General features: G+C 44.9%; 1 long non-coding RNA gene across 19 annotated transcripts in view; it reads right to left on the reverse strand.

The window, feature by feature from the left end:
- Positions 1–26,537, reverse strand: part of LOC112990275 (uncharacterized) — a 262,631-nt gene that overhangs the window by 6,039 nt on the left and 230,055 nt on the right. For 14 of the 19 annotated variants that reach the window (XR_010385341.1, XR_010385337.1, XR_010385340.1 and 11 more), the window contains 3 exons: positions 8,394–8,594; positions 6,236–6,402; positions 631–5,991 (listed from right to left, as the gene is read on the reverse strand). This is a non-coding gene — a long non-coding RNA (uncharacterized LOC112990275). The remainder of the gene's footprint in view (positions 1–630; positions 5,992–6,235; positions 6,403–8,393; positions 8,595–26,537) is intronic. The other 5 variants (XR_010385343.1, XR_010385344.1, XR_010385330.1 and 2 more) reach the window with 4 other exon arrangements.

Consider the following 26,537-nt stretch of genomic DNA (forward strand, 5'->3'; position numbering starts at 1 on the left):
TATTTTGCATGCACAGCACTTTTTCCTGGATATTTGCAAGGCTTTTAAAATATGAAGTAGTTACTGCTTGTGCTTTCTCAAATGTATCAATTATTTTTAATTTCTCAAAACTGTTACGGTGGCATACAAATAGAGTAGAAATGAGAAGATTTTTTTCCTCAAGAATAAGGTTTAAGCATCCCCAGACATATTCAGATAGAGAGAGAGAGGGAAAAAAGAGCTTTTTAACAATACGTTGTTCCCGACGTACTTTCATCTGGTCTTAATGCAGATTCTGTTTATATATATATCCTATTATATGGCTAATTATTCATTCCCTCTCTGGCACTCTGAGACATGTTGTATGTTTTATTATTATTTGTACTATAGCATGATTGTTTTAACTATTCTGCAAACACACAGCAAGAGCTAGGTTTGCAGCCTGAGCAAGCATGGAGCAACAGCGGGTTTGGACTCAGAGCTGCTCCAAGGTAAACGTTCACGTGCAAACTGTTACTGCTGGGGAGGCAAGCTGAGAGGGAGCACACCCCGCCGTGAACGAGGACTCCGTTCCTTCACGTTTCATGGGGTAAGAACATGCATATATATAGTTAGTGGGGAGCAGCTGAGGCACCTGAGGTCACCTCCTACCTTGCCTTGCTCACGCAGCTGTACACGATGGCCGTACTCCAACGCTGCACTCTGAGCCCAGGGCTCGTCCAAAAACCCAGGCTGGGGCAGGAGCAGATCCAGCCTGGAGAGATGCCTGGAGCCACTGGGTTATTTTGCTGCATGGCAACACGATCTGGAGCTGGAAACCCGGTACTGTCTTCCCGCAGTGCGTTGCCAGTTGGATCACATCACCTATTTCATCTGCCTCCAGTTCTGATGTTTGATCTCTCCGTCTGGATTGCATCACACCTTCAAAAAAGCAGGATACAAGTCAAGGATGACCACGTCACTGCCCATTGCCTTCACTGGAACTGCTGACTGCACCTTCCAGTAATTTGCTCACTGGTAATGACTTAGCGTCCAGTTGTCCAAGCAGCAAACGGGACAGAATCGCTGCTCTGGGACCTGGGAGCTCTGCACGTGGGGGTTAGGTCTCTACCTGCCTGCAGTTCCCATTACCAGTAACAAAGGAGTACAAAAATAAACGCTGGATGCACACAGGCCCGGAGGAGGAAGAGGAAGCCCTCTTGGGTGCTTTTAAAAAAAACAACTCCACACTCGCGTGTAACAGAAACAATTCCTACCACTTCTGGCTAAATGACCTAGCAATACAGATAAGAACAGAGATAATATGTGATGTTAAAACGCAAGCATGGCATTTCCCATAACTGCACAGAAATATGGGACACTTTCCCTCATTTTACTGTATGTAATTGATACGAGGCCAGGAGCTGCTGGCAGATTAAATTTTACAACCCATGACACACTAAGGCCTTGACTCAAAAATTACTTGCACTCGACTCTAATTATTCACGTTCTGCCAGTTCAGATGTTAGGGATATATGCCATTTATTCTGAAGGAAAATGATTTGCAAACTCGCAGCAGAAAAAAACAGAAAAGCAGGGGCTTAAACACGATGGAGAGAAACCGCCAGCAATGCAGAAAGGTATGAGGGGCTGGGAAAATAATAAACAAGCAAGAACTTGACATGGGGAAAATAATCAGAGTAATAACGTCTGCTGCAACATATGTAGGTACACACGCGCAGACAGTGGCAGTCAGACCTTGTGCTTCCCGGCTCATTTGTCAGGTCTGAGCAGGAAAATCTCCCTCCCGCCTCCCTGCGACAGTGGAGGCCGGGGCCGGATCAGCCTCTCTGGAGGAAAATAACTGAGGGAGAAATGGAGCAGAGGTGACAAACCCGGCACTTCCGTACAGGGACCTTCTCAGAGCCCTAAAACGCTGCCCCGGTTCGTGCTGCCAAATCTGAGCTTCAACACCGGCAGTTTTCAAATGTGGGCGAGAGCTGTTTGGGGAGGCCCTAGAGCCTCCTTCTGCTCCTGTTCCCAGAGGTTTGCTGCTCATTTTTGATTGAGTCTTTAAAAAACAATAGGTTGGGACTTCCAGTGTATCAAAAGATCAGGTGACATTTGATGAAGATTAACTATGCAGTGCAAAATTCTCTGTTGTGCTTGAACACAAGGGAAGATCCCCTCCCCAGGGCAGACACCCCTCCCGGCACGCGCCACGCCGTGACTGCACTACAGCCGCTCACATTTTGGACCGCACAACATTTCACCACCTGTGTTTTCACCAATCCTACGGTTTTGCTGATGTGTTTGTGATTGCTGGGCATCCCCTACGGTACGCTAAGAATTTCCCCAGTTTGGTCAGGTGCTTAAGTTGATATAAACTGGCATAAGCACGGGGCTGTCAGTGGGCAGAGGCCGATCTGCATCAGTGTGTGACCATTTGCTGTGCAGTCACTGCACGATGGGTGCAAACGCGCACCATGCCAAAACCTCCCTACGGTCAAAGGCTCGCTGGCCGTGACAAAGACTTTCCAAAAAGCAACCATTCAAATTCTGAACAGATGTACATGCAAGCTAACTTAGCAGAATATGGCTTTCTATACAGAGTTGTTCCGAAAGCAGCCAGCTCCACGTATGCCTGTTTCTGCCGCGGTTTCCCTGAGCACCGGGAAGGCTGTCTCTCCCTGAGAGCCCTGCCATGCTTATGTTTTAAACCATGTTACAGGCCATATTTGGAATAATTCACAGCATGGTTCAGCTGACTTGGTTCCTTCTTGTGTAAAAACACAGAATGGATGACTTTTTTTTAATGAAATTCAAAAAAGAAACTATAATTATGCTAGGAGAACATTCATTTGCTTGTTAAGTGAAATTTGAAGGGGAAACTTTAATGATGTTAGGAAGAAAATCAGATTCTCTTGTTAAACTAAATTTCAAGAGAACTCCATGCACATGCTGGACAGCACATTAAGCATCAAAGACTCATCAGTGATTCATAGAAGATTTTTTTCTCAGCGACATGAATTATTTTCATGGGAAAAGATATGAAGATATCTTATACAAAGATGAGGAGTGAAAATTTTTTTTAATTCTGTCCTTGGGAAACATACAGTGTATAAACAAACCTTAACTTTAAAGGCCATTGGAAAAAAGAAAACAACTTTGTATTTATTTTTCATTATGTTAACAGAAAAATAGGTTCTAAGCCCTCAAATTCAACTCTGAATTGTAAATAGGTTGATCTGTTTTCAACTAAGCTAAGGGAAAATGAATATACAGCGCAAGTCATTTTAGATGTTGTTTCCTTATTAACTCCTTGACTATTTGCCTGCAGAAACAAGCACATGCCTTCTGTGTAACTGGCCCCAGCGTCTAGCCTAGCTGTTATCAGCAACCTGATGCTGGTCAGGCTGCCGTCAGCCTCTGCTAATAAATTTTTGGCTTAAAGGTACTAATCGCCTATTCATATGAATTTAGCTAAAATCAACACTAGTAGAATAATATTATTGTTAATAATAATCCTCTTTCTGAGGAAGGATCTTTAAATGTTGATTAGGGAAGACATTAATAAATTAAGCCTGACTTCACACCAGCATTAAAGTATTTACTTAACATCATATCACAAATAGGTACACTGAGGCAAGGAGAGTTAATCCAGTTTCATTTACACACTCCCAAATCCAGAATAATTCCATTGCAGTTACTAATTTGCTTTGAAAATGTAGACAGCAAGCGCACGTCAGATTTTGAAATGACTAATCTAATTTTAACGTTAAGTGAACACAACCAAAGCGAATTTTCAAAGTGGGATTTGGCACAAACAGAAGGAATAGAACAGCATGAGGATACCGGGATTCGAGTCTTCCTTTTCCTTTCACCCCAGGTATTCCCAAGCACTTCACCGTACCCCCTCGGGACCTCGGCTTTTACCTCCTACCCTTTTTCTTTCGATCAGAGACGACTGTGAGCTGTTCTGCTCTGTTTGCCCCTTCCTCAGCAAAGCAGAGCTTCGACCGCAGAGCACACTAACAATTAATATACAGCAAATAATAACTCTAGCGTGCTAATGAAGGATACAATTAAGGGCAGCAGAGCATATATTCCTGGAAACACACTCATAAATTCAGGCATCCCAGCTGAGAGGCAGGCGAGGATCCCAAGGCAGGCCGGCAGCAGGGGATGCTCAGGCGAGGCGCGGAGGGCTCCTCCGCCCCGGTCGCCCCGCGCTCCTCAGCACTGGCCATCTGCGGAGAAGTTCAGCAAACTCATACTAAATAGCCACCTCTGATTTATGACCTGGCATTTGAAGGACAGTATAGTAGAAACATGACAAGTGAGCATCAAATGCAAAGGTATTTAACATTATAATATATCAGGGTGACTCATACCATTAATTGTGGATACTTCAGCTGCGGTGCTGCTATCAATCAACCACCAAACGTTCCCCTCTCTTTTTCTATCATCCATCACCCTAGGTTTCCAACTATATATCAGTCACCTCACATTCTTCTACAGTGTCCATCACGCTGCTATCTCAGGGCTGAACCATATGGGAGGAAGTGTAGTATGAACTCCTGAATGGGTAGATAAACTCTGTGGTATCTCTCCACCCCCCTCCCTTTTTTAGTGGGCATATGATAATCTTTAGAGGGTAATTTCTCTCTAACGGTCTTGTTCTCCCCCTTCCCCAGTCACCATCCCTCCTTCCACCCATAAGATATTAGATGACATAACACTCACTTTGGCAAAATATATTATTCAAACTGAGTGGCTTAAAATTGAAATGCTTACATGGTCATGAACCCTGGCTGCTGTTAAAAATAAATCCCTTTATCTGTGCAGCATTCTCAGGCCTGCATCTTCCGTGAAAAGTCCTTTAAAATACTCCGGACTCTGAGCCTGAACAAGATCAAATGTGACTTTTTAAAAATAGAACGCCTGGTCCTCTCGGCTCTCCTCCCTGGGCCGACAATGGGAGATAAATTTGCTCCGCGGGAACCTTTTGTGGGCCGTGCTGCCGAGGCAATTTGCAGTTTGCTGTGGAAAAGGCATCTTACGCTACATTTATCACCCCCTGCCGCTGGCTACAATTCAACCCACTTGGAGCCACTGAGCAGAGGTGCCGAGCAGAGCTCCTGCATTATTATTCTACATAATAATGGGTGTTCAGGGAAGCAAGAGACAAATATAGAGTATATTCCAGAAAGGCTCAGCTGGGGAATGGAGGTGAAGGGCCAGGGGGTGCGTTGCAGGGAAGACAGACAGAAGGGAAGAAGGTTAGCAGAAAAATTGAAAAAACATGTTCACAAAACGAGGCCTTTTTCTTGCGGCATTAGATGAATACCTCTCTCGCCTTGTGACCCTGGGTTTTGTTGTCCTGCAGCAGGTTTTGGAGCTGAGTGGACTGACAGGAGCTTCTCCAGCCCCTGCATCAAGGTTTATTGGCAGGAGGAGAGGCCAGGGAGCCCGTCCCGATGACGAGCCCGCATCCCGCACACCTCCTGCGCCAGCGTTCGCTCTCTCGGAGCATGGAGGATGCGGCTCTCCCCAGCCCGGGTCTGAGGACATCCTGAACGCCCTTTTCCCCATTCATCTTACTTGATATTCGGGATGCTGAAAACCTGTTGTGAAGCATGGAGTGTCTTGCAGGATGGGGCAATACTGACTTCAAAGTACCATCATTAAGCCTGTTCTCAACAGGAAGGAAGTTAAATGTAAGTGATGTGGAGAAGCAGCGGTTTGTATTCACATCTGTCTCCCATGCTGAGGCAGGTGCCATCCAGAGCGGGCTGGGCTCAGAGCTGCCCCGAGCTTCCCACCAGAGACTTCTCGCAGGGATCTCAGCCACGCACACGGTTGGGAGCAGTCTGGGAAATCCATCCAGGTTAAGCAACGCAATATAAATCAGAATCTGTGGCAGAAATCTGTGGAAAGCTGTCAGCAAAGTGTTCCAGCTTCTAAGATTTCTGAACAGTATCAAAGGATGTTTCATCCAATAGGTGATGCAGGAACACCCTTCCCTTGAAACTGGAAAAATATTATGATCAGATGACTGAAAAAAATAATTTTCTGTCATAGTATTTGTGATATTGTTATTATTTTATCTACAATTATTCCTGAGTATCCCCTCTGTGTTATTCCTAGGGGATCCAGGCTACACCCTTGGACAATTTGGATCCCAGGCCATGGAGGACAGGTGATAGAAGTCAATTAGATGCACGGCAATAGGCATAAAACAAGGGCTTGATTATGAGATAACCAAGCTACTCACCACTCGGGAGATCAGTGCATGGAGAAGTTAAATCAGAGGTCTACAGTCATACTGAAAGTCATTAAGGAATCCAAAGTTTCTGTGTTTTAACCCTTGAAAGTCAGCCTTGTTTGACCATACATGGATCTATCTCCTCCACTATGACAACAGAAGCCACCTAATGTAACCTATAATGACAGCAGAAAATACTATATAACTACCTTGTAAGCAGATATAGATGATCAGAAGACAGTGCTCTATTTTTATATAGTTTTTTTTAAGGTTTAAAATCAAAAGAGGGATAACTTTTTATTAAATATAGCTCACAGGCAAATAGGCCTTTATCTCGCCATCCTATACACTTGCAACCTGAGCTTTGTCGAAAATCTTTGGTGAGCGTTCTAGGTAGCAAATGCCTGTTGAGAAGACATCCTGAGCATATTAATTGTAGGAATTTTTCTCATGAGCACAAAAAAAAAATTACATTCCTTTCATGTTTCAGTATTTTACATCTGTGAGGATTTTATTTTTTGAATACCAGAATGAAATACAACTGCCTGTCTGAAGATGGGGGGTTTGATCCATAGCTCGCTTCATCTTCACTTCTTGTCAGTGTCCCTGTTTGACACTCGTCATTACAATTCCTTTGCACAGTTACTTCCCTTCCTGCATGCTGTTAGCTTTTACAGTTATGCCGATATTAATTTTTTTTCCAGAGTAAGATGGTCCATCTATATAATAGTTATAGATTGAGTCATTTAATTTGTGATCTAACATGAATTATGGTTATGCTGAGCAGATCTTCAGCGCAGCAGGGATTTCTGTCCTACCCACCTGCCAGGCCCACATGGGAAATGGTTTGTCCTTTGGGTAGCAACCCACATGGCATGGGGACAGAAAGGCTATGGGCAGGCACAGCTTGGAGGTCCCAGCACACAAGGTGTGCATGATCACAGCTGCAGGTACAGCGTCTCTGGAAAGCTACCTGAGAAAGGCAGGGGCATCCCATGTGCGGCTCAGGAAGACCTGTTCTTGTCCAGGCTGCGAGATGGCAGGGCCAGGAGGTCTTTTACCCCCTCCCTGCCTGTTTTCTGAGACAATTGAAGTTAAAATTGTCTACAAGAAATGGTACGTGTACACATGCGTGGGCAGCTGGTGATAACCTACTGCTAGAAGCAGTATCAGAAACCAGCCCAACAGTAGATGAGCTGGTCACCTCAGTTACGAACTCTGCCTCCCTGTTAACAGACCCTGCCTGTTTGGTTAACTGTAGATCTTCAACAGAAAACTTTCAGTTGGATATTTGTATGCACCCCTAGACAGAAACGCAGATTTAAGGAGAGCGCCATATGCAAGCATCAAGGGAGCAGATGTTGTACAATCAAGGGTAATTTAAAAGAGGGGGGAGAAGGTGACAGAAGGACAAAAGGAATGCAACGTCGAGAAATTTGTAGTTGTTGGTACATATACAGAAATGATGTTCTACTTTGTACCTTCAAGCTCCAGTGGTGAAACTCTGGTTGTCTTCCAGGGCACTGCCACCAAATGCCACCTTTCTCTTTTCAAGTATTGTAATTTCAGAGCTGTGCTATTGATTTTTGCACTGAACAGAGACTTTGTCTTGTGTGTATTCCCTATAATCTTCTAACCCTTTTTGAAGATGAAGAAATTCCCTGCTTTTGAGCCATGATTCCAGACTCCATAAGGTTGGCAAATACAATGCAAAGTGCTCCTGCATCACATCACCAAGTCCAGCAGGAGAGACAAAACGGCAGTCAACCATGTTTTAATCTACTACCCAGCCAAATTAATCCCCATATTTGTTTTCCCCTCCCCCTAAAACATATGAGTACAATTAGTCGTACCCGATGAAAGACGGTCTTACAGATGAACCTGCAGAGATGCTGTGCAACATCACTGACTTAAGTTCTCTGTGCAGCTTAAATCAGGGATCTTCTTTGGGGTATTATGAGCACTAAATGGGAAATATTTTTGGTTGGAACAAGGTATGCACCACGGTTCGCTGCAGGTTACCAGCCTTCTGTCAACAAACCCCAGAAAAGTTGATCTTCTGCAGCTACAATGTTCAATGTGGTTGAGCTGCAGATGCTCCTGCAACCATGCCGGGGCACACAAAAACACCAAACGTGCTGAGAAAGTATTACTGTGTATTGCTTACCTTGGCCAGAAAAGCAGAGATAACACTAGCTCCTGTGAAATCCAGGAAGGATGAACTCTGCAGGTCAGGATGAGGTGAGAACGGAAGAATTTTGTTTTGGCTCCAGATCCAAAAAATCAAAGTAGCCCTGGTACTTTTTCTCTCCACTCTACTTTTAGTGCTGTCAGCCCTTCACAACTATGAAGATCGAATTCTGCCCTCCTTCCATGAAAAGAGATTGAAAAAGGAAAATAAAAGTAATTTTTTTGTAATTCAGTGCAATACTAATCAATTGTGACAGGATCTAGAGAAAATTTTCATGGTGCCAATTACTTAAAGGGCAAAGATGCCATAGGACTATTAAAGTAATAGCACAGACAGCTCTCTAGGACATTGTGGAACAATGTACTAAATGTTGTTCAACTTGTTCAGTGAAATAAAGTATTGGATCATTAACCTTACCAATGTCAATGTGTTGTCACTATCAAATTCAACTAAATGAGTGTCCAAGGTAATAGTTAGGAGCACACTTCCCACCAAGGAATGCATTAATACATTATTGGCTGCTAATAAAGAGAAACTGTAATGCAGTGTGAGGAACTCGGAGAAGAGCTGTAACTGTGCATTAAAGAGAGAGGGTCAACCTGAGTGGGATAGATAGATACCTATAGATACGTGTGGGTGTACACAGATTTATGCAGTCACGCATGCACATTTACAATCCATGAAATGACTAAATAGAAAATTTATGAAAGCAAACTCTAAAGTTGTAAACATATATTATGGGAGCAAGACTTCGGCAAACTTCCTTTGGTACAGGATTTCACTTCTGTATATAAATATCTTTGACAAGTTGCTTGTGAAACCTCTCAAGGAAAGTCACTTTTTTTTAACCTTTCCGTTGGCAGAGGTGGCGTGGGGGGGTGCTTTGTTTAGTGCTGTTTGCTGGAGATCGGAAGACAGGCTAAGCTGTTCTTGTTTGCCCCTGTCCAGGTGGACACTTTGGGAGCTGGTACACTGCAGTGCAAACAAATCAATTCATATATCGCTGCAGCTCAATCATCTCTTGCAGTGACATGTGTGAAGAGGAAAAAACAACATTACAGAATAAAATGAATATTGTTGCAAATGAAAATGTTGGCACTAAAATAAAAATGATCAAAATACTTGGCTACTCTAACATTTCAGCATTAACTGAATTTTCAAATCAAGGGAAGCAGAAAAGGAAATCTTTCTCCTTCTTGGTCATTTGTGGGAGCAAGGATATTTGTGAGAGCAGCCAATGGTTGCCAGTGCAAATATCTTTAGATGCTTGCAGTCGTATTTCAATTTATAATGAAATGGAAAACAGAAAATACATAGATTTAAGATATGCAGAGGTGTGAAATTATCAGGATACCGGGCATCACTGGTGTCATTTCTGGCCCATTTATATTTCATAATTAATAACTTAAATGGGGTAATTTAAAATTGTTAATTCTTTCCAGAGAATCTGCATGAGCTCAGGTGATGTCAGACATGCTGTCACCAGGAAGGTTAAATACTCTTGGTACTTGCTAATTACCTAATCACCATTACTACCTCATATTAATTCTACCCTAAGAACAGATTCATTATGACTACCCCAATTATTAAAGAATGAGCTGGAAAGAAAACCCCTGTTGTTTGCATTCATTTAAAGGAGAGAAAAAAAGCCCCTAATAATAACATTTCCACCTAGCATTAGGCAATCCAGAAAAGCAGCAAACAGATTCCCCTCCTGGTGGTTTGCGAGCACAGAAGCTGCTTCGATGCCTGTTCTGCGTGTGCGCACGAGTGGGAGCAGGACCTCCGCGGGTTTAAGCTGCCTGGCACGCTCGAGCGTACTACACACACGGCTTCTCGTAACCGCACACTCCAAGCATAAACACGCGTTGGCTTTAGCATTGACCATATGTCACTCTTGTCGTCTAAATTCATATTTTAGTGATGAATTTGCAAATACCCCTGAAGATAAACCCTTGAATCTGTGGCTAGTTTCAAAGTGGGACTAAGGGGAGCTTGGTTGCCACATTAGCCTTTTGCTGTTCTCTACATGTGTACAATTTCCACCACTGAGATTATATCTTAAACACTTGACAGCTTCAGAGCGGCTAATAAAAGTTTCTGGCATTGACTTAGTTCTGTTTTTGTCATGGCCAAAAGAGACAATATCCTTAATCCTGACTTCAGTGACCAGCGCTGCAGAAAAGTGGGGACTGCTGAGCCCGCCTGACCTGCCAGCCCCCGCGTTCAGCTTCTGCGCGGGGTATCCATGTACAACACGGGCACACGAGCGAGAATATTCCTCTCCAGGACAGAGCTGCTATTTCACCATCTATGCCTAGAGGTACCCAAAGAAATCTTTTGAATGGAAACCTCTTGAGGCTTTTTTCATGCAAGTAAATCCATGTCTCAGCAGCGCTTAGCTGGGGTGGAGAACAGTCCTACTCGGCGAGCTCTGGTTTGGGCAGGAAGGTGAGTGGCGCTTTCCTCTCACCCCACGTCGAGGATGGCCAATTGCAGCTCTCTTTCATGGATATGTGACTTGGGATTTTCATCTATTAGAGAGCCAGTGGGAACACTTCCAAGGCAGGTAGATTTTATGGCTGTTTTTAGTGCTGTGCTATTAATCCTTACATTTGATTCAAACTGTGCATTAGGTGATGGCAGCTACATAGATGCAACCTTTTGAAATGCTAATTGTCAAACCAAAGTTTAGAAAGACTATTTCAAAGCAAAGTTGCCATTATTTGTAGGCTGTGCTCTAAATGCAAGAGCTCAATTATCTGGAGTGTCAAACGTCTGACACCTTTGCTGATCCATAAAAACAAGGGAGATTAAAGAGTTTTCTGGAGTAGAATCTCATTTTTATGCTCAAGGTTATTTACTGAATTATACATTGTGGACAAGCCCATAGTCTGCTTAGTGATGAGGTCAAGATATTTATAGCTATTTATAACACCTTAATGGGAGATAGCCTTCAGTTTGTAGAAAGCTTTCGTTGTCTTCATGGATTTTTCTGAGTAAGTATAATCTATATGTTTTTAAGACCTACCGAAAAAGAGCACCAGTGACTCTTTCAGGCTTTCGACTGCCTTTTTAGAGACAACAAAAGATTTCCTTTATTGTTCTCTTGACTTTCTCTGCTATTAGTGTACAGTAGAGAGGATTAGTTTCTTAGAGGGACAGACACTATGAGTTACACAAAAGATGATAAGATACAGTATGAAAATGCAGTTTTGGTAGGAATTTGCATTTGCATCTCAGCACTTCTCTGTTTTATCTCTTAAGAGCAGAGGAAGACATTCTTATTACAACGTGCAATGAATTTTCTTGGTTCTGTGCTACGCTGATGTGCACCACTTACTGACGTTGTGTACTAACAGAGACATAGTTCTGGTGTTTAGCAATAGCTCTGTACCTTATTGTACTTTGGAAAAGTAATGGCATGATAGTTTAAACAAAAGTACTTATCAAAGAATGCTAAGTGGAAATGGTATATCTAAAAAATATTGCATGGGGCCTAAGTGCTGCTTAAGTCCCAACTGTGTCAACTATAAGATACTAAATAAGAAGTGACTGCACCCTCCTCTGTCAAGTAAAAAACTTACTCATGAATAACCTCACTGCACTTGGTGCAATCAGCTCTGCAATACTGATGAGAGGCAGCCTAGTGCTAAGCTGGACTTAGTGCTGTGCAGATGCCTTGCAGGATGCTTTCAACCTTGCTGCATGTTTCTATGCTTCAGTCGAAACTGTGATATTCTTATCTCTTTCCTTCTGACTCTTGCCTTGAAATTTCAGATGAGTAGTAGCTAGCTGAATTATAAGCTTTGGATTAACTCAATTTTACTTAGAAATACTTTAAAAGTAGTACATAGTAGGACTGTTCTAATGCAAAAGAATGTGACAGTCTATATTCTGGACCTTTTACAAGATGAAACTGCATTTTTGTCACATTCAGGGTGCCATATTACACTCTGCACCATCTAAAAATTTAAATGCAATTAAAGGTCATGAGCCACATCAGTGATCAAATTGCTCATGCTTCAGCTCATCTGGAATTTGTATATTGTATTTTTACTGCATAGTGCATAGGGCATAATTTTTCAGAATAGGCTGTTTCATTTTTTGGTGCCCCTTTAGTGACAAGACAGTTCCACTTATCACAATGACCCCCGCTGAACACACAGCCTTCTTCAATTCCCCTTGCAGAGATTTCATCTGGATGGTGCACCGTCTTCTCATTTCAACCTCAGAGAATCACAGATCACTGATAAAATGGAGATTCCCTCCTCATGACATGCCACCTCCCTGGGGGCTGAGATGGACTTCGCTGCTATCTAGAAGGGCATGAAGAAGTCGGCATCGGCATAACTGGAAAACAGTTCGAGGGTTTATGTATGTGGGAGTCAAGTAACAGACCCTGCTTTATCATTTCAGCTAAGGTTGCAAAAGAAGCACAGGATAACTCCGACATTTTGGGAAATTACTATGGGAGGTGAATACACCAGACAGAGCGTCTGTCATGTGCCGGCAATATCCAGGCACCATCCACTGGTGCTACTGAACCTCCCACAGACAACGTGTCTTGATACTCCATCAATGTCAACAGAACCTTAATGGGTAACAGCAGAGTAGTTAAGTGTCAGGATTATTAATTAAGGGGTTAATATGGCTGGCTGAACTTTTGTCTCCATTGTTAAGAGAGTTGTAGATGCCAGGATTTGATTATCTGATTAACTGTATCCCAGCATGTCCACTTAGAATATCCTCTCATCAGCTGGGTTACTCCTCCTTTTGAAAACAAATTTTGTCCATTTCCCAAAGGAGCAACATGGGACGCAGCTTTCCAGCCAAACCCAGCACAAATCCAGCCCTTTCCGATGAAACAGAAAGGTTCAAATAAAAATCAACTTTGCTGGTTCTTTTGGCTCAGTAGTTCTCCAGCTGAATAAAGATTCAGTTACATCCCTATTGGCCTTTATCATCAGTAGCTCTTTTCTTAATGATGTCTTTAAGATGGTTTATCCTGCTTCATGAAAGATTGAAGGCCTCTTTCTCCATCTCTTTTCAGAATCCCTGCTCTGAAGCTCCTAAACAAGGCCAAATGTCAACATCAGCTTTCAGCTCTAACTAATTCGGTGATACAGCCTGTATTTCCTTTGCTTCCTCCATTCCCGACAGCCTGACATATAAGCAAGAGAGCCTTATGTAGGAACAAGCTGTTCCAAAGAAAAAGTGGTGGTTTCACCCTGCTCTGGGGAAAGCCTGCATTTCTGCATCCCAGCAAGCTCTGCCCAAAGTCACCTCTGCTCTTAGTCATGTTCTGAAGTGAGGTGGAAGGAAAAAACAGGCATAAGTTACACTTGGAATTTAAATCTTCCCAGGGTTTCAAAAGAAATCATAATAATTTCAGAAGAAGCTTAGGAGCTCCAAACGTAACAAAACCCTGCCATTTCCAAGGAAGCTCAAAGTTTTCACTAAGTTGCACATAGAATTAGCAGACAGTCTCCATTTCGGCTCTAAAGGGCATAAGCAGTACCCATAGGTACCACTGAACAAATTCAAGATTGCCAAGTAATGCTATAAAACCAGTCTTATACAAGTTTTGGCATATATAATTTTATATAGAAATACACTAATGCTCTCTTGGAGCCAAGGGAGCAGAAGGCCATCAAAGAGGGACGTAGAACACTGCTTGGACTGCCAAGTTTAAAGCATCTAAAATGAGTAACCTTTTTCAAAGATGCTATCAAGGCTTTGAATGCCCCTTTGAAACTGCATGGAGATACTCCTTTTTTAGACAAAGATGGTCCAAACAGACCAGAACTTGGCAGGCCTGTGTTGGAGAGCGGGAAGACAGACCATTTTGTGGTTTGGAGTCATTCCATGTTGGATACCTCCAGCAAGGAAAGGAGCATTAGTTTCAAATTAAAATGTAGTCCTTTGCTTGGATTAAACAATCCCCTCCCTCTGGGCATGACACAGAGAAAGGAGCCGGAGTCTCTGGTTTTAGCACCTATTGCCTTAACGAATTCAGCCTGGAATACAGCTGCAGTCTATAATTATTGCCAGGTTCCAGTACATTTAACACCTCCTAAATGTGGATAAATGAAAAACCACATATACTACTGCGTTTTGCAAGTGAAATGTTTTTATGGGTTTTTTTTTTTTTTTAATTTTTAACTGTGGTAGATAAACCACACAGTCCAAAAGAAAACTGAGTTACACTGATCTGTGAAAAAAGCTCTCAACATTCACGTGTTCACTGGCCCCATTTACTACATCCCCTGGCATCTAACCTGTCCAAGAGCTGGAAGGAATTGCAGCTGTGCCTCTTGGATGAGATTATTTCCTGGGATACCATGATAATATGACCTTTGGCTGGTGAATGAAAATCTAAATAAACAGTTTTGGGGGGAAAATAAACCATGTGATCACAGTCTGAGACTTTTCTTCCAAACCATTACCTCTCTCTGCTGGTGATTCTACATGTGAAATACAACTGGAGAGCTGAGCAGCTGTCTCTGTATGTAGCTAGAAAACCGAATAATACTGTCTTCTACTTCTAAAGCACTCACCATGCTATTCTGCTACTGTTGTTTTAAAGGAATATTTGTTTTCATTTATAAGTTAACACAGTTTATTGTCTGGGAGTGTGCAGTAAATCCTAAGGTGCTATGTGGAATTTAATAGCGCATCTTTGTTTTTCAGCTGCGGACAGTGTGTTGGTTATGAAATATCCAAGGGACGACTATAATAAGCCGCTCTTCCGAGGAAGCGTCGCACTCCTAGATCTCTATCTGTTTGGCAGCACTTGACCTTCTGTTCCAGCACAAGGACTGAGAGTTCAATGGCAAACTTCAATGGGCACAACTAAACGCGAGTGTGAAAGACTGACTCAGTAATCCCCGTGCACGCCTGTTTACCGGCACTGGGGAGTTATGTAATTTCCTTGCCATCTTTTCTGCAAAGTGCACTTCAAGAGCCGCACACTTAATATAGTGTTAGATGAATGCTGTAACAAAAGCGATAACAAAACAGAGCATGGAAAATCAGGGGACAAAGGAACAAAACATTTTCAAATCGAAATGAAGCCAGTGGCAGAGAGGAGTCTCAGGAGCGGTTCTAAGGCTTTAAGATCTAATCCGTCACTTTTTTTCTTGCTTGCTTTTTAATTTTTTTTTACAGGGCAGTTTCATAAAAACACATTTGGTGCTTTGACGTTACAGTAAATGCCCCGGGGAAAAGCAGATAAAGGGCAATAATATAACTAATGGAAATAAACTTTATGGCTTTAAATGGTCAGGAGCACAGGAGGAACCATGGATTGGTGGGTGCAAGAGATATGATCTTTTTATTTTTAGTTAATGTTTCATTAAATATTTTTTTCTAGCATGCTACATCAATGCATAAAACCCAGATGCAAGGGCACAGGTTTCCAGATAAGAACGCCAAAATGACTCATTTCGGAACAGTGCTACGTTAGCAAAGATGCATGCTGCGTCCCCACCGCCTTACTTCTCATATCAAAGTGCTGGATGTTACTCGTTTAGGAGGTTAGGCCTATTCACAAAATGGAAGTGCAAAGCCACTCAGATCCAAAGAATGAAAGCAACTTGCTTGATGGGGGAAAAAAAGTCTCACTTCGGATTTATTGAGTTAAATTCTCAGATTTATACGGGTGCCTCTTCATTGACTTCAGTGCATTTTCACCTACTAACTCAACAGAGAATTTCTGCTATTCACCTTTACATAGTCACATTAATCTATTCAGCAGAAGTAAAGCAGAGAGGATAATCTGAGAAAGCAACAACAGGGAGGGGAAAAAAGAAAGCCTGGAGGGTTTCAGACACCTGAGGTCGTTTCATAAGAGAGGAATTTGTGTTCCCTGCCCCTTTTCCCATAATGCAGCCATCCTTTTCTTGCCAGTGTTGTCAAACTCACATTGGGAAATAAAACATGCATTAATTTTCCATGGTCCAAACATTGTTGATTAGAAGGTACGTAGCATTTCGGCTACCCAAAGTGCTGCACTAATATTAAATGATTAATCTTTGCAATGCCTTCCTTGTGATGAATTAGGAGGTCATTATCTCACGGAGGGTCGGAGGCAGATGAAACGGGACACAGAGGAGTGTGATTTCCAAGGCTGAAGCCCTTTTGCCTTTCACGGGGAATCAGAGAATCATATACCCATACTGAGAACGGGGGCCCATGATGACCGTGTCAGTCTACTGCTCTTCTGTGTGTCTGTCCATCTGTCTATCACCCCCTCCCTCTTTTGCCTCCCCCAAGTGTTGGTCACAATATTCAACCTGCAGAAGAATTCAGAGGGAGGGAGAAAAGGAAAAACATCCCCTTTTTGACAAAATGATAGATTCGATATAAAACTGTGACTTACATATGCAACTTGCTCTGTTTTAATGGGATTGTCAGCAGTGGATGGTTAGCTTAACTCATGAAAATAGAGAAAACGCCCTCTTGTTGCTTCATATATCATGATGAACAATAAACTGACAGCAGAAAACAAGCCCTGATTTAGAAAGGATTGCTTTTTGGGGATCGCCAGTAATGAAGTATGAAGGAAATCTAAGACTTACTGCTCGCAGATATTAGCACAAATCCAGATGTCTTGAAATTATTTCTTAACCACAACAGATAATTCTTGAACGATGCACCTAACAGAGACAAATCCCACAGCCAAAGGAAGTCATCTATTATATTAACAAGCATATTTTCGATTCCTTCAAAACAGAACGCAAGCTAATCAGAGCTTCAAAGGCAGAACAGAAAAGCTAAACGTCTTTCAGAAGTGCTTTCTGCAGAGGTGATCCCGGTGAAGGTGATCTGACGACAGCATTTGCTGAAGCTCAGAACCTCTGCTACAAACCAAAGAGCCAATTCTGCCGTTCACGGCCACTTTTATTCTCCCCTGTCCAAGCCAGCAACAAAGATGAAGTCCACCCCTGTGCTGAGGAACAAGCACGAGGCTTAACCCACCACACGAGGCCCAGCTGAACTTGAAAGAAGTTCAGTCCAGAAGGCACTGCTCCTTCCTGGGCAGATGCTCAGATGTAGACGTAGTCACCCAGGCCCGTAATTTCCCTCCGAGCCAAACCCTGAGGTTCCTAACCAGCATTTTCTTAGTCGGGTGAAACTCCTTTGAGTTTGCGTCAGACCGTAATGATACGATAAGTCTTTTTCACCACATTAAATTGTGGAAAACAGGCTTTTTAGCGGGCAGGGAATCGGCAAGGCGCCCGTGGCTTTGCTCGGTGTTCCCGCACGTCTATACAGCGGAGGGGAAACGGCAGCCCGTGATGCCGTCCGTTTAATTTGGGGGCTGTTCTCCTAGCACATGGCCAAGGGCGTCACGGGCAGCTTCGCTGGCTCAAATGCCGAACGGGCAGCACAGTCCTGCTGGATCCTCCCCTACCAGGGGCAGAAACAAGAAGCAGAGATCGGCCTGATCGTCAGCACGAGGATTAGCCAATATGGGGGGTGTTTCTCAGGCCTGCGGACTCCGAGCCTTGCTCTCCCCAGCGAGGCACATGCTCCTTGTCCGTCCTGCTGCCGGGCTGCTCCCTGTCCAGGGCTGCTGCAGGGGAGAGGGGCTGAATCAGCACCAGGGCCTCGACAGAAAACTAATTAAAGAAAGAAAAAAAAACTTCGCAGCAGAGGGAGCCGGGGTTGTTTGGCTGACGGCGCGTCAGGCCTCACACGGGGCGGCCAGCGAGAAGAGCGCGGCGTCCGCACGGCGCCGGCACACACGTAAACCACGTACGTGGGGAGGAGAGACGAGGCCGGCGCGGGAGACGCTCACGCGAGCGGACAGGGAGCTGCAGCTCCGGGGCTTCGCCCACAAATCCAACCCGCAGCTGCGCCTTCCTCTCCGGGTCGGGCTGCCCGGAGGGGACGCGGCTCCGCGCGGCCGGCTCCCGCCCTCGGCTGCGCGTTAAAGCCGAGGGCCCCGGCGCGCCCGCGCGCAGCGGCACCCGAGCCCGAGCGGAGCACGCCACAGACAGTCGTCAGAAGTAATTATTCAGGGAGGCCTGAGGCTATAGCAATGGATTTAAATACAGAACAGCAAGCCGGGTTAGAGCCTGGGTAACTTAGTTTGTCATTTCCTTCAGCTCGTCTCTTTAAAAATGGATTTCTGTGCTCGCGAGGTTCCCAGGCCGACTGTTTGAGGAGCTGACGCTTGGCTGCACTCGCATTAAGGCCGTCAGAGGCTCCTCCGGCGCAGCTCTCCCTGCCCCACACCCCCGGAAGGCCACCCGGGCTGGCGGGAAGGGGACCTCCCTTCCCCACTCAAAACTTGACCATCTCCAGGGGGTCCAGCCCACGAGGCCGCCGATACTGCTGTGGGGCTGCGACCCGGGGCCACCGTCAGAGGCATCTCCAGCCCATCGGACCCCAGGGCTGAAGAGGCGGCGCGGCGCTGGCAGAGCCCACGCTGCCCAGGACCCTGCCTCTGCTCTCCACCCACCAGACCCCACTGCACGGCTCCGGAGAAGCCAGCCAGCCTCTCTGCTCCCCAACCTTTCTGCGCTCTCTCCTTCCCTCCCGAATGCTCCCCGTGGGGCTGAGAAGATGAGAAATTCTTGGAGGTATTAAAAGCGCTGAAATGACTAGTTGTTTTTGTTCCGTGGTGGACAACTACCCGCAATCAGGCTGCCTTCACAAAGAGGGAGAGTAGGCTGGACAGATTATACCGGAGGATTACATAAAACTGTTCAGAACTGAAAAAATTAGTAAGAAACAACTTCCTGATTAACAGGATGATCATGTCATTTTGCAGATAATTCCCTGGCACTGCAAGAGGCTGGACTGGAATCCCACTCCAGGAAAAACAGCACACTACCACAGAACCCTCCCCAGCCATGAAGCTGGTCCCTCCTCCCCCTGCCCCCTCTCCTCGATAGTCCCCCGACTACTACTTAGTCATTAGCTAGCGAATTAGTCCTGGATGCAATCTGCAGCAATGCTTATTTAGGCCTGCAGGCAACTCCCTCACCTTTTAAATGTTACTAGGGAGTGCTTATAATTCTTTTTCTTTTTTTTTTTTTTAAAAACAATTTCAGTTAATTTAATTATAGCTGGGATTTAATGTTTAAAAGCCATCAGCTTAATAAGTACCAGGGATCTGTATCTTTGTTATCAGCATCTTTGAAAACTGCTGAACAATGCCTGTGCCATTTGGAGGATGCGGAGATGGGGCTGAGAGATAGCTCCATGCGTTCTTCCTCCATCCAGGTCCCAGTGCATTTGCTCCAGTGCGAGTGCCTTCATCTCTCAGTCCGCGTCTCACAGGCCCCAGGGTGGTTCTGCATTCTGGGAGATGTGGATTTGCACCAGTCCGTTTCTGTGTGCCTGTTTAATGCTGAGACTAACCTTACATCTCAAACAGCCAGCCAAACCCAATGACATTTTACCTAACTTTGAGTCAAAGTTGTCGCAAACTACCAGGTTTTACCGTGGCTGAACTTTAACTGCAGCGCCTTTGCAACCGGGAACCAGCGGGGTGGGTGTGCAGTGACCGCGTGAAGGCTGCAGACTGCACAGCCTTCAGCCGTTCCCCAGAACAGCTGGCTCTGCCTGGTGTCACACTGCTCAGGGATCCCTCCAAATCCTTTACCTGACTTAAAAGCTGCCATAGGTGTGGGATATGTTGTTCTTCACACGTGTGTGAATCAGTATTACCTCTCCTATTAGCTATCATGATGCATTTGGTTTTCACATCTCCATTTGCCCTGCTAAGCCATTTTTCCTAGGGAAAAGTGGGCCTGATTCTCATTTGTACAGAGGTTGTGACTACACAACCCTTCACTGGCCAAAGCAACCTGGAAATGACCTTCAGCCCCTTTCGGGGCTAAATTTAAGCTCTATCAAAGTTAAATTGCACTCCTCGAAACACACACACACACACACAGATACTTTCTTGCTGGTGAAGCATTTTACTCCTGCATTGTTAAGGTGTAAATCACTACACAAGGTGCAAGACAGAACCAAGCTTGGCTTTTCAGACTAGAAGGAGCCCCAGTGCAGGAATGGCTCTGCCGAGAATAACAAATTATCATCTTATCTCCACTGATGCTGTGTTTTATTGCTTCTTAATATTTTTTCTGGGCTGTCCATGGCCCTTTATCATCTCTCCTGCAGCGGATCACAGCTTTATGGCCTGCTGTTCCCTCCCCATTTTTTTCTCTCTCTCACTGGTCTCTATTTCTCTTTTCCAAACAATGGCTCTTTACAGCCACCTCATCTAGTCTAGCTGCTGCTATTCCTCAAGGTTCAGTTGCTTTCTCCATTGTTATTTGCAATTTATCTGATTCCAAAACCTGACATCATTCTTTGCTGTGATATACAGTTGCCTGGCTATTGCTAACCATGCGCAAGCATATTATTCTGCATTGACAAATTTTATTTATTTATTTAGCAGCCCTCCCAAGTTTAGAGCAGCATTCACTGAATTACAGATTTGGATGTCTGCAAATCATCACCCCATCACACAGATAAGACAGAATTCATTACTGCAAGCGCTGCCATTACACAGAAGAATTTAGGTCAACCTGCTTTGTCCTTGGACACCATATCCCTGGATCTTACATTCAGTTTATCCTTCTTTTACACAAGTTCCTTCCTGCCCTCTGCTTTGGAGAAGCATCTGCTTACTCCTAACAACCTTGTCAGCTGGACCTTTTTGTACCATCCTCTATGGATTTCCAAACAGCTAATAAAAATACTCACTTTCCCTCTGCACTTTCCACCCACGTTTTTCTTTAAAATGTCTATTAAGTTAAACAACAAGCATGTACACTGGAGATGCTATCACCGCCTTCATCTCCTGATTTGTAGATGGGAAGACTGCAGCACGGAGAGGCTTAGCGAACACGGGTCACGGGTTTGGTCGCTGCGCGGACAGTGGCACAGCAGTACCAGCAAACAGAAATGCTGCAGTGTCACTTCCCTGGGCCTTCACCCCTGCCAGCAAGGGCATCAACTAGCATCCCAGAATTGTAAAAGGATTACAAAGAGTGAAAATGGAAACATAAGGACTTGGAGTCATCCTGTCAAGCTTTAAGCACTTAACCGAGGTTTGCAAGTTGGAAATCTAATGGCTAATAGTCATGGAGCAGTTGTCAGCGAGCGAACCTGGAAGGCTCTTCAGATCTAAGTGGTTGAGTTACTTCTGGGAGCGCCTCGCTCTTCCTCTCCCAGGGCAGCTCCACTCCTGGCAACTGCCTCCCACCGAGCCGGAGAAACCCGAGGCAGGATGCTTACGGGAGGCACGCCCCACAGCTTAATATCCCTCCTTTTAAATCTCACAGACGGTGCAGGCTCAGAAAGTGATACATGCGGAGCCAGCATGGCCCCAACCCCTGCTGCATCTCCTGCTCTGCCGCTGATCCCATCTGTGATCTTGGGCCACCCACTTCATCTTGGCCTTCCAATTCCCCTCCATAAAACGCAGACAATGATCTTTTTCTTCCTGCCATTTGTTCCCCGACTGCTTTGATGGCCAGCTTTGTGGGGGACTGGCTGTCTCTGCTAGGTGCCTGCAGCACGTGGGAGTGAAGGGACGGTCTTGTCCAGATTTCCTATGGGCCCAAGCTCTAATCACGTAACGACCTGATGGACAGCAGGAGCTGACTCAGGGGTCTTCTCTTATGCAGAGCTCTTAGATTCCAATCAGTAACAACAGGTTTTATACAGACAAAAGAGACAGGAAGGAATATCTTTAAGAGTAACGTCTTCTGATAAGTGGCCAAGCAATACCCCTCCCTTTGACATTCTCCAGACACACGGCTGAGGCAAGTTTGGGCAAAACCAGCTGCCATTGATCGCTCTATGAGAGGCCTGCTGGCTTATTGACAAAGTGCTCTGTAATCACTCTGCTGTAACAAGAAAGGAAACAAGACAGGCCTGAGGAATGGGGAACAGATCAGATGTTTGTCACATATTAAAGACCCAATCACCAGAGTTGCATGCCTGATTAAAAGCAATGGAAGAAAGCGGGCAGGCTCTGTGCTGCAGCTCCCTTCAGCTGGCGTCTGCACGGGGGCCACGGGGATTCGCGTCACGAAGACGTGAAGGCATCTCTGCTCTGCCACCAGCTCCCCGAGCTCGCAGGCAGGAGAGATTCGATTTGCTTCGGAGCGTACGCCCGGCGGGCCTGGTTTGATTGAGCACGGGAGTCCCAGTACGGGAATTCAGTTCCCACAACCATGGGCTGGAAGTGCCCGCGTTACATCCCCACCTCGGCCGTACGGACGGGCCTCCCTTTCGATGCCCTTGTTTGGTTGTAACCGTTTGTTCTGACGCAACGTTACGTCTGTCAGAGCAGCGCTTGGAAAAAACGTCATGTCTTGATGATGTAGGGTTTGGGTTTCTGGTCCCCACAAGCTGTGCGCTCGCAGGCTTTCATGGGCAGGCAAAAGCTGTCTGCACTTCCAGATGACCAGAAGCTGTGCGTCAGCACGGCACCGAACGCAAAATCCCACGGGAATTATTAGTTTGGGCTCAGTACTCTGCTAACAGTGACAACACAGCCGCCAGTTCAAAAGGGCTGGCAAAAATGCAGAGCAGGCCTGCGTTTCCCTGTAAAATACTGCGTCCATATACCCATGATGACCTACCCGTATGCAGAAACTGCAAAAGTTAAAAAGAGAGCAGGACAGAGATCGGGATTATGCCTCTGAAAATAGCAAATAATTGACATCAGTTCTGCACCGCAGCAAGTGGTTGTGCGCGAGGGACGTGTGTCTGGGCACTGCTAAGGGACCAAGCGACACGTAATTCTGACACTTCTCCCAAATGTAAGACACTAAAGCACATCCTGAAGAAAGTCCATTAATGTGCAAGATGTGCAATCTTAATTTTATACAGACTAACAAAAAGCCATCAAGTGGTATTAACTTCCACTTCCAGCTAGTGTTATATTTGAACTGATGACCTTGAAGAGAAAGACATTATTGATCCCTTGGGCTACTTAGTCATATATTAATAACAGATTTGTTGCTTCTAGTCTAGAACTGTTGTGTGTAGGCACTATTAAACAGCTAGCAAAGTCTGTCCAGAGAACACTGCATTGCAGTGATGAAGCAACTCCCTTAATGGAGATGTAAAAGTCTTTAGTTAAAATTCAAAGAACGGTACAAATTAAGATTATCATCAAGTACTATTGAGCATGAGGCAAAGAAAACAAAGCGTAATGCAGTTGGTTAGTAAAAAAAGCAGCAAAAGAATTTGGTTGTAGTGCTGTAGTTTCCTCGGGCTATATCACAGCTTTTATTCCTTATGACCTTCTGAAGGGAAATTTGAAGACTAGAGGCCCTATTTGAAAGAGCAACTTTAAGCAATAAGGTCATGCTCCTTCTGTACACTTTCATATGAAAGCTGAAGCAAAAATCCCATTCTGGATTAAAATGAGTCCACATTATGCTAGAACAGCAGTTAGTAGGTGGCAGTAAGCACGGCAGGAAAATGCAAGAAAATAGAGCAGGAAAAGAATATCACTAATTTATACCAGCTAAAGACCCGTCTTCAAAACTAAGTAGTTTGATCAACAATTAGAATTCCACTCTATCTTTGTATAATCATATAACACAACATGCTTCTCAGTTTTGACAAAGATAAACTGAGCTAGCTCTGAAGCTGCTAGATAAGCCCATACTGCAACCCACATACAACCCACTTACGTTCGCATTTGGATTCTTTGGTGAGAGATGCAAAACAACATAAAAGCAAGCAGACACACGAACTTGAGCAACTCCTTACATAACCACTTACAAGACATACCATCTTTCTTATTACGTACAGAAACTGGGAAAGAACTGGAGTATCTTTTCTAAAAGACAGTAGGTGTTTTTATATAGTGCCCTGCACACAAGCCTTGAGAGGCAATCTATGGGGAGACCTTAGCTACTGGAGACCGTCAAGCGTCCGGGTGACTCCGACGGGGCCGGGTAGCGCTGCTGGCTCAGGCTGGGTGGAAATGTGACACACGAGACCCAGCTCGCAAACAGGGAGGAATGACGCCGGGACGGCTGAGAAGGCTGCAAAACGCTGCTGCTTTCCCAGGACTCAACAGCCACGTCGTGCACTCCTGTTTGCCGAAGCAACTGCCTGGCCTCTGATTTGCATTTCTTATGGCAGCTGTCTTGCAGAAAATGTACTTAAAGAAAAGCCAAGCCAACAGATACAGTTACTTCCCTTCAGCATGAACAATTTCGCTTTACTACTTCACATGTATAAATCCAGAGCAGAGCAGGACCTGCACAGGAACGGGAAGAAGACTTTCTGGAGTCTCGGAAGCAAGCTAATTGGTCTCTAACCTAAATCATAAAAGACCTGTAATTATACAGCTCAGAATTAACACAGAAGGCTTTAAAAAAAAAGTCCATTTTTAAAGTGAATTTATACTATTATAAGACCTGTCGCTTCTGAGTAATAAAGACAGAGATGTTAAGTTAAGCTTCGTGTTATCCTGTTTGTTCAGATGGTGCTTATGCCAGCTGTATCCAAGAGAAAAGCAGTTTTCAATTTATTTTTATTGCTCCTCTCTAAAAGCATTCCATTACAGGAATATTACGCTGTATGAAGTTTCCAACCAGCGGCAGTTTATTTGCTTGTTTTGCTGGAATGGAATAAACAGTTATTCGCAGTAACTGTTGCTACAAGTCCATGCTTACAACACCACGTTTAAGGGTCGATGCCCCTTGCTCACCGTACCCCACTTTTTCTCCTGCGAGGGGTCTCGTGCGTCTGCTTCAAGAAGTGAACTGCGTTGCAACTTCACTTTTGGTTTCACCAGTTCATGTGCTGGGTCTTCCCCCCCCCCCCCTCCCTTTCACCCTGTTTTAAAAAGTGAGATTCTTCAATCTGCCAGGGAAGCTGAGAGACGTTCTAGCTAGGAATTGTATTTGTTAACTAGAAAAATATTTTAACCAAAATGTTGTACTTTTTAAAAAAAAAGTCATAAAATTACACAAAAAAAAGTTTGATTTTAACTGGAGCTCCAAGAAACAAAACATGAGTTTTCGAATTTGTCGAAATCGGCTCAGAACTGGCACCGGAGCGCAAGGAGGCACCTTGCCATCGCGCGGCCTGGGCTCAGCTCGCCGCCTCCCGCCGTCGCCAGCCCGCGCGCAGAGACGGGGCCCGGCCGTGCCGCGGAGGCCCGGGCCGGCAGGGCAGGACAAGGCAAAACCCCCCTGCCGCTCCCCCCGGCCCCACCAGCGCGAGCCGACCGCGGGGGGCTGAGATACGGCACCAAGCACAGAGCCAGACCCAGCGCACCGTCCTGACCCAACTGGAAAGCTGCACCAAGAGTGATTGCTGCCCAATAAAAAATAGAAAATATACAACCAGGCACTCCTTTCCAAGTCTTTAAATTCCTCCATGAACTAATCTTTTTCCCTGTGGTGTTGGACTCAACAATTTGATGTTTTATTGCTTTTAGGGTCGGAAATTCACTCGCTATATTATCAACTCAAGGGAACAAATTGGAAGAAAAGATTTGTGTCTTCTCTGGACAGTAAAGCCAACAAATCTCTCTCCATTGCTTGGTTAGAAAATACAATTAAGCGGACTGTAGTGGACTCTCTTGAAAGAAAATTGTCTGGATTGAGATGTGAATAGCCTAAAAGCTGACCGCGTAAAAATCAATCCTTCCCAGTCCTTTGGGACACGACTGTTTGGGAAAAAGTTTGCTCTGATTTTCCTGTACCGTGTGTGTGTGTGCGCGCGCGCGTGTGTGTGTGTGTAATTCTTCAACCAATCAATATAAGTCCCTGAAATGAAAAATTGAAGCCATCAAAGCCAGGAACATCTCAGAGATGAGAAATGTTTGCACGGGTTTTCTAGGCTGACTGTCAGATCTAATCCCCCGGCTCCTCCGCCAGACAAACCCCAGCTGCCAGACAGACTGCCGCCACGCTCTGCTCGCGGTCACCACCGCGGCCCCGGCGCGCACCGACACGGGCATCACTGGACACAGTCCTGCGGTGCCCCCTTAACACGAGGTGCTCGGAATCGCGAGAGCGCGTCAGGACAAAGTTTTTGACACCGACATCACGGCAAATTAAAGCTCAGAGGAAGCCGTATTTCCCCGTATCAGTTCGGGTCTGTGTCGTG

This window comes from Dromaius novaehollandiae, chromosome 27 (genome assembly GCF_036370855.1).
Source record: "Dromaius novaehollandiae isolate bDroNov1 chromosome 27, bDroNov1.hap1, whole genome shotgun sequence".
Classification (NCBI taxonomy): Eukaryota; Metazoa; Chordata; class Aves; order Casuariiformes; family Dromaiidae; genus Dromaius; species Dromaius novaehollandiae.